We start from the raw sequence: 10,651 nt of genomic DNA on the forward strand, positions 1-10,651 counted from the left end.
AGAGGAGGAAGGACCCTTACCTTACAGACCTTGTAACTCGTTCGGGTTCCCTCAGTGTGAGGCACCTTTCATGTGTACCAGAGAATTGCTAATGCATCTTCCGGTATATTTTGCATCTTCCAATCTTGGATGGTCTGGAATGCAGCTTAGGTCTTTGTCGAGCTTATTCTTAAACACATCTACGCTCACTCCTGATATGTTTCTCAGATGAGCTGGCAACGCATTGAATAGATGCTGCATTGTCGATGCTGGTGCGTAGTGGATTAATGTCCTGTGTGCTTTCCTTATTTTTCCTGGTATAGTTTTGGGCACTATCAATCTACTTCTGCTTGCTCTTCCTGATATTCTTAGCTCCATGATGTTTTCAACAATTCCTTTTATCTGTTTCCATGTCTGTATTATCATGTAGCGTTCTCTTCTCCTTTCTAGACTATAATTTTAAAAATTGTAGTCTATTTGTGCAATATCCTTTTGATAGTGTAGGTACCATATATTGCAAATATTCAAGTGGACTACATACATTCGTTTTATAAAGCATAATCATGTGTTCAGCTTTTTCTTGTTTTGAAGTGCCGTAACAAACATTCCCATTTTTGCTTTTAATTTTGCCAATAGTATGCTATTTGATCATTGCATAACATGTTCCTATTCAACATCACACCAAGGTCTTTAACTGCATCCTTATTAGTGACTATCTCGTTATTGGGTCCCCTATATGCATATAGCTTTCCTTCTTTATCTCCATAGTTTATTGATTCAAATTTATCAGAGTTAAATACCAACCTATTTACCTCTGCCCATTCATATACTTTGTTAAAGTCTCTTTGTAGCGAGTTTCCTATCTTCATCACAAGTAATTTCTCTACTTATCCTTGTGTCATCGGCAAACCTACTCACTACCGAGTCCTTAACATTACTGTCCATGTCTGCAATCATAATAACAAATATCAATGCAGCTAACACCATACCTTGTGGCAATGTTTAAGCATTCAATGAATTTTTAATGAATGCTTAGTGTTTAGTAAATGTTTAATGAGAGTTAAGTTTTTAGTGAATGTTTTGGTTTTTAATTATTCATTGAATATTTAGTGATGTTTTGGGGTTTAGTGAATGTGTAATGTTAGTGTTTAGGGTGAATGTTTAAACATTCAGTAAATGTTTAGTAAGGCTTCGGGTTTAGTGAATATTTAGTTAGTGTTTAGGATTTAGTGAATATTGGTGTGGTTTAGTGATTTGAATGTGTATTGTGTGAGTGTTCAGTGAATGTTTAATGAGTGCTTAGGGAGGGTTAGGAAATGTTTAGTGAGTGTTTAAGTTTTTAGTGAATGTTTATTGTAAAAGTAGTCAGTATTGTTTAGTGAGTGTTTAAGTTTTTAAGTGAATGTTAGTGTAAAAGTATTGGCAGTAATGTTTAGTGAGTGTTTAAGTTTTATTGAATGTTTAGTAGATAAAATATCAGTAAAGTTTAGTGAGTGTTTAGGCATTGTGAAATTTTTGGGAATGTAGTGTTTAGCAAATGTTTTTAAATATTCAGTTAATATTTAGTGAGTGCTTAGGGATTAGTGAATGTTTAGTTAGTGTTTAGGGTTTAGTGAATGTGCAGTGTGTAAGTGTTCAGTGAGTGTTTAATGATTCTTAGGTTTAGTAAATGTTAGTGAGTGTTTAAGTTTAGGTGAAAGTTATGTTTAGCGAATGTTTAAGCATTCAGTGAATGTTTAGTGAAGTGCTTGACCGTTTAGTGAATGAATTAGTGAGGGTTTAGGGTTTGGGTTTAGTGAAATGTTGGTATTTAGCAAATGTTTAGTGCGTAAGTGTTTTCAGTGAATGTTTAGTGGAGTTTTTAGGGTTTAGTGAATGCCTTGTGAATGTTCGTGCTTAGTGGATCTTTAGTATGTAAATTGTTCAATGATTGACGAGGGGATGTTCATTTACGGTTTTAGTGTTTAAAGAGTGTGTGGGGGTTAAATGAGTAGTTAGTGTTAATTGATTGTTTAGAGTTCAATGAGTGTGTAGTGTATAGCGAGTGCTTAGTGAATGCTTAGTGTATACTGAGTACTTAGTGAATGTTTAGTGAATAGTGAGTGTTTAGTGAATGCTTAGTGTTTAATGAGTGTCTACGATTGAGTGAGTGTTTAGTGAATATTTACTGAGTGTTTAGGGTACAGTGAATATTTAGTGAGTGTTTAGTGAGCATTCTGTGTATAGTGAGTGCCTATAAGTGTTGAGTACTCAGTGAGTGTTTAGTGTTATTTAGTGTGATTGTATGTAACTGTGAGTGTTTTAGTGAGAGTGAGTGTACAGTAGTGTATTTAGAGGGTGTAAGTGTATTATCAATGTTAATGTTTAGTGATAGTACATTACTGTTTAGTTAGTGCTTAGTAACTGTATGCAATGAAAGTCCTGTAATTTCCAGGAACCATTCATGCTAGACACTGCTTAGATCCGAGAGCAGATGCTTAGACCTTGACAACAATGGGTGGAGTGCTTAGGCAAACATGTTTTTGTAAGGTAATTTTTCTCTGTGAAATTGGGTCCAGTAAAAATAATAATAATACCAGCAACACTAATAATAATGAAAGTAAAAATCATAATAATCATAATAATAATTTGAAGATGATAATAATAGTAGAAAAAAATGAAAATAATAAAAAGTAATAAAGTATACTACTATGAGCTAGACCAAGACCTTTCAATATGGGCCGCCCGAGGTAACACTCCAGTGATTTATTAACCCTCTAAGATACATATGGGGTTATTCATGCTGCCAAAGTGGGCGAGTCTCGTGATAGCACGATCTCGCTGCAACCTGACATTGCTAGGTTCGGCCATTTCACGATGACAGCACACGCTGATCCTGATTTTGGACGGATTTCATCAGAGTTTTTCAAGGTCTTCCTCGTCTTTGGAAAATAAAATCCAAAGGAAGTTGTAACAAGGGGAAGAGGAACGACCGACCTTACCTAACACTACTAGAAAAACTAGGTCAGGAAGACCCATTGGCCACAAATGTAGTAGTCATTATGCCTTTACAATGATAGGGACACAATAAATTCTAGATTCATTAAATTAGTAGGTCTAAGATATTGTAGTTCGATGAAACTGGTAGTTCTATATCGAAACAAAAATTACTTTATAAGCTATGTCTGTGTAATAATAGCAACACAGTCTATTCTAGATTCATTAAGTCAGTAGGCCTTTATAGGTGAAATATCGTATATATATATATATATATAAATATATATATATAATACATATATATATATATATATATGATATATATATATATATATATATTTATATATATATACATATATATCACACATATCCACAGGTGAAAAAATAAGAGAGACAGGGTGTAGGTCCTGACGGTTTCGGCTTTATTTTCAAGCCATTGACAAAGGACTGATACATAGTATTAGAATTCACGAGTATATATACTACAAAGACAGTACTGACGAACATACACAACCAACCGTTTTGAGACTGCAGATCCACCCACAGGCAGGTGTCAAGGTAGGAGTGGCTTTCAAAAATCATTAGGCTAAAATTTACAATAAATTCTCAAGGGATACTACCGCTTAGGGTACAAGTCCACACCTGACCTACACCCTGTCTCTTATTTTTCACCTGTGGATATGTGTGATAAATGAATCACGTGCTAAAGTTGATTATAATCATCAATGGATACCACCGAGCTCCTTCCGATCTTTCTTGTTGTTCCCTTTTCCCCATCTTGGAATATGCAGTCCACTGACTTCGCAGACGCCCTCACTCAAGCTCATACAAACAAGGAACACCTGCGGGTTTCTACGTGAATGGTCCGACGTGATGAAGCAAAGTGATTCCAAGATCAATGATAACCAAGTCCTTGTCAAAATTAGAAGACCAACCGTTCGGTGAAATACAACGAGCTATTTGGGCAAACTATCAGTATTAAGACATTGGAAACTAAAAAGAATTTTGAAGATTTATCGAGAAAAAGACGAATCATTTTGAAGCTTCAATACCAATCGGATTGGAAAGATTCTCTGCAGGAATATTGTTATTTGAATATGAGGAAGAAAGTGTATCAGAAGCTTTAAACGTAAACATAACAACAAAATGAAACTCCTGATCGAAAGAAGCCCCTGGACTACCAACGCCAATCATGAATGTGTCGTCAACTTATCAAACAAGCATCTGGATAGTAATGTAACCAGTGCTTTAGGCTATGGTTTAAATTTTGCTCTATCAACTGGAAGTATAAACAGTGTAGAAATTACTAAAGGATTGTGCAACTTAGAAAAATATAGTGATTTAACTAGTGAAGAGGTTAATATAATTAAGGGAGTGATTTATGGAAGCATGAAAAAGTCAGACACCACAAACGTACCCAAAAGATTTATGAATGCCATCAATGAACTGAAAAAAGATAAAGATATACATTAGACAAAAGCAGATAAATCAGGTGCCATAGTAATTTTAAACAAAAATGAATACATAGAAAAAATGGAAAGTCTTTTGGGTGATAATGGCAACTTATTAAAGAATTAAATAAGAACCCGATAGAAAGTGTGAATAGTGGTTTTAATAAGTGAAAAATCTGTTAAAAGGCAACGAAAGCCTCATAAAGAAGGTGTGTGTGACCTCCCCATCGCTACCGTATATGTATGGTACGATAAAAACCCATAAAGCAAACTTCCCTGCCAGACCAAATATCAGCTCAGTGGGTTCCGCATCTTATAAATTAGCAAAATATTTAGTGGATATCCTTAAAACCCATTGGCGTAGGTAAACATCTCCAATGCCAATATTAAGAATAATGTGGACTTCATAGATAAACTAAATAGTGTCAAAAGTTAATAGTGAATCGAACTTGTGAGCTTTGATGTAGTATCTCTATTCACAAAAGTGCCTATTGATGATTTATTGGAGTTTTTATCGGAATTATTAGAAAACAAACAACTGGATATTCCATTTTCTAAAAGCACCTTAATTGAACTAATAAAATTATGTGTTAAAGACTGTAAATTTGAATTCAATGGAAAATTCTACTCACAAAAATTTGGTATGGCAATGGGAAACTCTGTCCCAGTGCTAAGTAATTTTTTATATGGAATTTTTTGAAAAGAAAATTTTAAATAATATAATTCCACGCAATGTACCTTGGTTTAGATATGTTGACGACATAATTTGTGTATGGCCAGGGAATGAAAGATGTAAATAACTTTTTGCCAGGTTAAATCAATTAGTACCTTCAATTAAATTTACTATGGAAATAGAAAAAGATGAATGCCTACCCTTTTTGTTTGGATGTCCTCATACGGAGAAATAGTAGTGGGTTTAAGTATAGTTTTTACAGAAAACCTACTAATATTTCTTCCTATGTACATTTCTATTCTGGACAAACAATAAGGTTAAAAGATCAGTGTTTGCTTCCATGTTTTTTAAGAGCACTAACGGTATGTAGCCCAGAATATATAGATGAGGAAATAGATAAGATCGGAATACAGGCAAGAAACTGAATATCCAGATAATGTACTAAACAATGCATTAAAAGCGGCCAAAAAAGACCATGTATCAAAATCAAAAAGAACCTTACAACAACAAAAATTTGCTTTTTCAATACCTTATAATAGTAATATGAAAGATATCCCACATCTCCTGAAGAATTTTGGTGTTAATGTAGTTTTTAAAAACAATAAAACAATGAAACAGGTACTTATTAAGAACTCCCCCGACAATGCTAAAGGATTTGTATATAAAATCCCGTGTAAGTTTTGTGACAACTTTTACATTGGTTCAAACGGGGAAAACACTGGAAAAAAGAATAGAACAACATAAACAATGTGTGAGATATGCACAGGGAAATAGTGGTATATTTGTACATGTTAGTGAGAACAATCATGCTATTAACTGGGAAGGGGCAAAAAGCTGGTGTGTTCTAATAATGCATTGGAAAGGAATATCATTGATCTAGTTTTATAAAAGAAAGTTACAACCAATAATATGGAAGCATCTGTTCAAGGAATGTATAAACTTGATCCTTTAATATCAAAAGAAATTTGTAAAACTGTTTCTTAAATTTTAAGGTTGGCTGTAGAGATATAAGAAAAATAGGATTATTATATTTGTAAACACAGTAAAGGGGGAGGGCAGTAGTGGTAATGAGATGTTCAAACCGCCTCCCTGACACCTGTCAGGTGTGGACTTGTACCTAAGCGTAGTATCCCTTGAGAATTATTGTAAAAATTTTAGCCTAATGATTTTTGAAAGCCACTCCTACCTTGACACCTGCCTGTGGGTGGATCTGCGAGTCTCAAACGGTTGTGTGTATGTTCGTCAGTACTGTCTTTGTAGTATATATACTCGTGAATTCTAATACTATGTATCAGTCCTTTGTCAATGGCTTGAAAATAAAGCCGAAACCGGTCAAGACCTACACCCTGTCTCTTATTTTTCACCTGTGGATATGTGTGATATATATGTATATATATATATATATATATATATATATATATATATATATATATATATATATATATATATATATATATATATATTAAGCTACAAATGTCCTTTGATATCCAATTAGCTCTAACTCGTAATTAACATATTTACATGTGTTAACCAAAGGGGAATTTTATATTTGAAAATAATATCGTCCTCTGGTGGATTCGAACCAGAGAACAGAGGATATATCAGGATTTCAGTGACGTTTTTACCGACCCGCCAACAAGTGAGGTAGAGAGATTTGTATATTAAAGGACATTTGTAGCTTAATGCATATATATGAATCACGGTGATGTGATATATATATATATATATATATATATATATATATTATATATATATATATATTATATATGACACGTACTAATAAAAGAACACTTGTATAAATTAAACAACCTCTTCCGGTTTTCTAAACTTCAGTTCATTAAGCAAGCATCAAGTGATAACTAAATAACTAACTAAATATATATATATATATATATATATTATATATAGATATATCTATATATATATATATATATATATATACATATACACTATATATATATATATATATATATATATATATATATATATATATATATATATATACGATTTTCTCTGCAAGAATATGAAAATCATTTCATTATTATAACAAAGTTGTATCTACGTGCGGAGGACTGGTAAAATAACTTCGAGTGATGTTAGCCGTTAGACAACGAAACACTGATAGCCCGAACGCTAGACATATATGCTACTGATTTTTACTGGCCTTCTTTTAAGCACACTTCGTTTCATTTCAGTCAAAAGTCCTATTTATTAGTGTAACCATTCCTGAGTCATTTTGAACGTCGTTCCACTGGCTTACATATATATATATATATATATATTATATATATAGAGATATATATATAGTATATTATTATATATTATTTCATCATATATATATATATTTGTTATATATATATATATTATATATATATATATATATATATATTTATATTTATATATATATATAGTATATGATAATAGATTATATATATAGTATATATGATATAGTATATATCATATATATATATATATATATATAGTATATACATATATATATATATATATATATATATATATATATTGTATATATATATATATATATATTATCCTATACATATATATATATAAAATATATATAGATATATGAATATATATTATATTATATTATATAATATATAGCTATATATATATATATATATATATATTATATATATATATATATATATATAGGTAAGCCAGTGGAACGACGTTCAAAATGAATCAGGAATGGTTACACTAATAAAGGAATTTTGACTGAAATGAAACGAAAGTGTGCTTAGAAGAACGCAAGTAAAATCATTAGCATAGGTCTAGCGTTCGGCTATCAGTGTTTCGTTGTCTAACGGCTAACATCACTAAAAGTTATTTTTCCAGTCTCCGCACGTAGATATAACTTTGTTATAATAATGAAATGATTTTCATATTCTTGCAGAGAAATCACACGTATAATAAAGTTTGAATGATAATGCTGGGGTCACACATTCACGTATCACGATGGCGTATGCCCACGTATGTGGATCGTGGGCATCGTCGCTGTGAAATGACCTTGAACAGCTGGTAAACAGGACACGGGCTGACGGACGTAAAGCCAGCACCGTAAATTACGCCGCAAATGTACGCGCAAAGAAAGCAAGGACGGACGTCTACTTGGAACTTACGCCGATAGTGTAATGTTCTATGTACGTCAACTTTACGTCGTGACCACGCCCACCGTTGTGGGGCTGTAGGGTACAAAATGGCCGGCCTGTAAACAAGCAGACTGTAAAGTGATGGAACATGTATGAGAGAATGTAAAAATATTACATTCTGAAAAATCCAGGTTGTAAATTCACTTTGGTAGAATTCTGCATGTACTGTAAAATATTGTATATTTTCAACAAATAAAAAAAAAATTAAGTCAGACATTATAATATACATATCATTTAGCAGTCCCAACATCTTGGGCTTCTTCTGACGGACGATGTGGGGGTTGAGGAAGTGGAATATGTTCAATATCCACTTCTCTCTGTCCGTCAGTCGTCTTCCATGTCGCTGTCATCACTCTGTATCTCATCCAACTCCGACTCCTGTAGGTGGAAGATGACATTTCCTCGACCTGAGTGTCTGCAGGAGTGGCTGTAGGAGTCTTCTCCGGGCCGAAAGAAGGTCCTGCAAGATGTGACGTTGAAGGTCCCTTCCTTGGTCGTTTTAGGAGGTTCGGCATCTTGAAGGGCGTTGTGGAGAGTACTTGGAGGAAACTGCTGGTCTAAGGAGACGGAAACAACAGCTGACCTGAGGGTTGTTGTTGTTGTTGTTGTTGTATTAAGCCAACACTTCTTGTTGGCACGGGCCTTTCCCTTGTTCGGCCCGTAGGTGATCTGAAAAGATTCTTTAGGTACATGGTTAGTTTTTTGAAATTGGAAATATCTTTAGTTGTAGAGATAGGAGTGGACAGGGGAAGGATGATGGTGTCAGTAAGAGAGGGCCATCATGTCATATTATAGAAGAAGTTTGAATGAGTGTAAGGCTTTCGAAAATCGGAGAAGCTGTGCAGGTGGGGTTGTCCAACCCTTTACTCCCTTGGGTCCCTGCGGGAGGATTTTAGTTGTAGGTAAAGTTTTTTAAAAGAATGATAGTGGATGATGTGGATAGAGCCTTACAATGAGGGGATGTGATGAGGGTGATTGATTTCACTTATTAGTTTGATTACCTTGGTGGAGGTAGGTTGTAGAGCACCTGGGCATGCTCTTCTAAGTTTTCAATGATTGTCTTTGTGACTGTGGCAGCTGCATGCTCAGCATCTTGTGCAGGTAGACCTGAGGGCGCCGACCTGACCTTTTATACCATGCTGCAGCGTTGCCATGTCGTACAGGGTTGTAAATGTGCGAATCGGTTTCCCCGTAGGCTACAGCGCAATTAGGAGGCCCACGTGCTTCGCGGCGGAAAGAAAACAACGACGGCGAACAAGGCAGATGACCCTAGCGCCTACCCCGCAACAGTCACCGTGGGTCCCACGTGCAATGCCTGGAGCTACGTCAGGTGACATTTGGCGTGACCACCCACGACTTGTTTTGAACATTTCAAAACTGGAGCGGGCTACAGCGCCCTAGTGGGCGGAGCTTAGAGCCCGGACGACCCGTCACCGTACGTCTACGATTTTACTTATGTTTTAAATTACATTTACGGTTTACTGACGTAAGCTGTTGCCAATTACCAATTTCCGCTCATGCGTGGGCGTGCGTGCGTTGATACGTGAATGTGTGACCTTAGCATAAAATATGCGACGGGATCTCTTTAATATTCATTGGATATTAGGCGACTACTTTACATGCAAGACGCCGGACGCCATCCGATAGTGACTTATGTCTTTCCATCTATTTTCCTTCGAGGAACCATCATTTTCCTGGCAGGAGAGAGAGAGAGAGAGAGAGAGAGAGAGAGAGAGAGACAGAGAGAGGGAGATAGAGAGAGAGAAAGTTTTGCCTGCGAGGACCCTCGTATCGTCTTGCCAATGACCGTCCCATTCGCTATTAACGCTGCCCAAAGGAATGAATGAACACGAGGTGGGACATATTCTGCCATCAATGAAGTCTAGACATTTTTCCCATCCCAATCAGGCACATATATATATATATATATATATATATATATATATATATATATAATATATATATATATATATAAATATATATATATATATATATTATATATATATATATATATTATATATATATATATATATATATATATATTATATATATGACCGTCGTAATAAAATGGCCCATATCTCCCACTCTTGTCAACTTCGAAATTTAGGTATGAATAAAAAAGTAGTTTGAGAACTTGGTCCCCCCACTTGGTCCCCCTTTTTCACCCCCCCCCCCCCCTTGTGTTTTTTTTTACTAGGTAGCTTTTCTTCACCTGGTACCTTTTTTTGACTTGGTACCTTTTTTGTTCTGACTTGGTACTTGTGACTTGGCCTTTTGTACCGGTTTTGTTCTGACTTGGTACCTTTTTTTGACTTGGTACCTTTTGTTCTGACTTGGTACCTTTTTTTTTTTTGATTTTGGTACTTTTGATTTTTTTTTTTTGACTTGGTACCTTTGGTTCT

Source organism: Macrobrachium nipponense, chromosome 27 (assembly GCF_015104395.2).
Source record: "Macrobrachium nipponense isolate FS-2020 chromosome 27, ASM1510439v2, whole genome shotgun sequence".
Lineage (NCBI taxonomy): Eukaryota > Metazoa > Arthropoda > Malacostraca > Decapoda > Palaemonidae > Macrobrachium > Macrobrachium nipponense.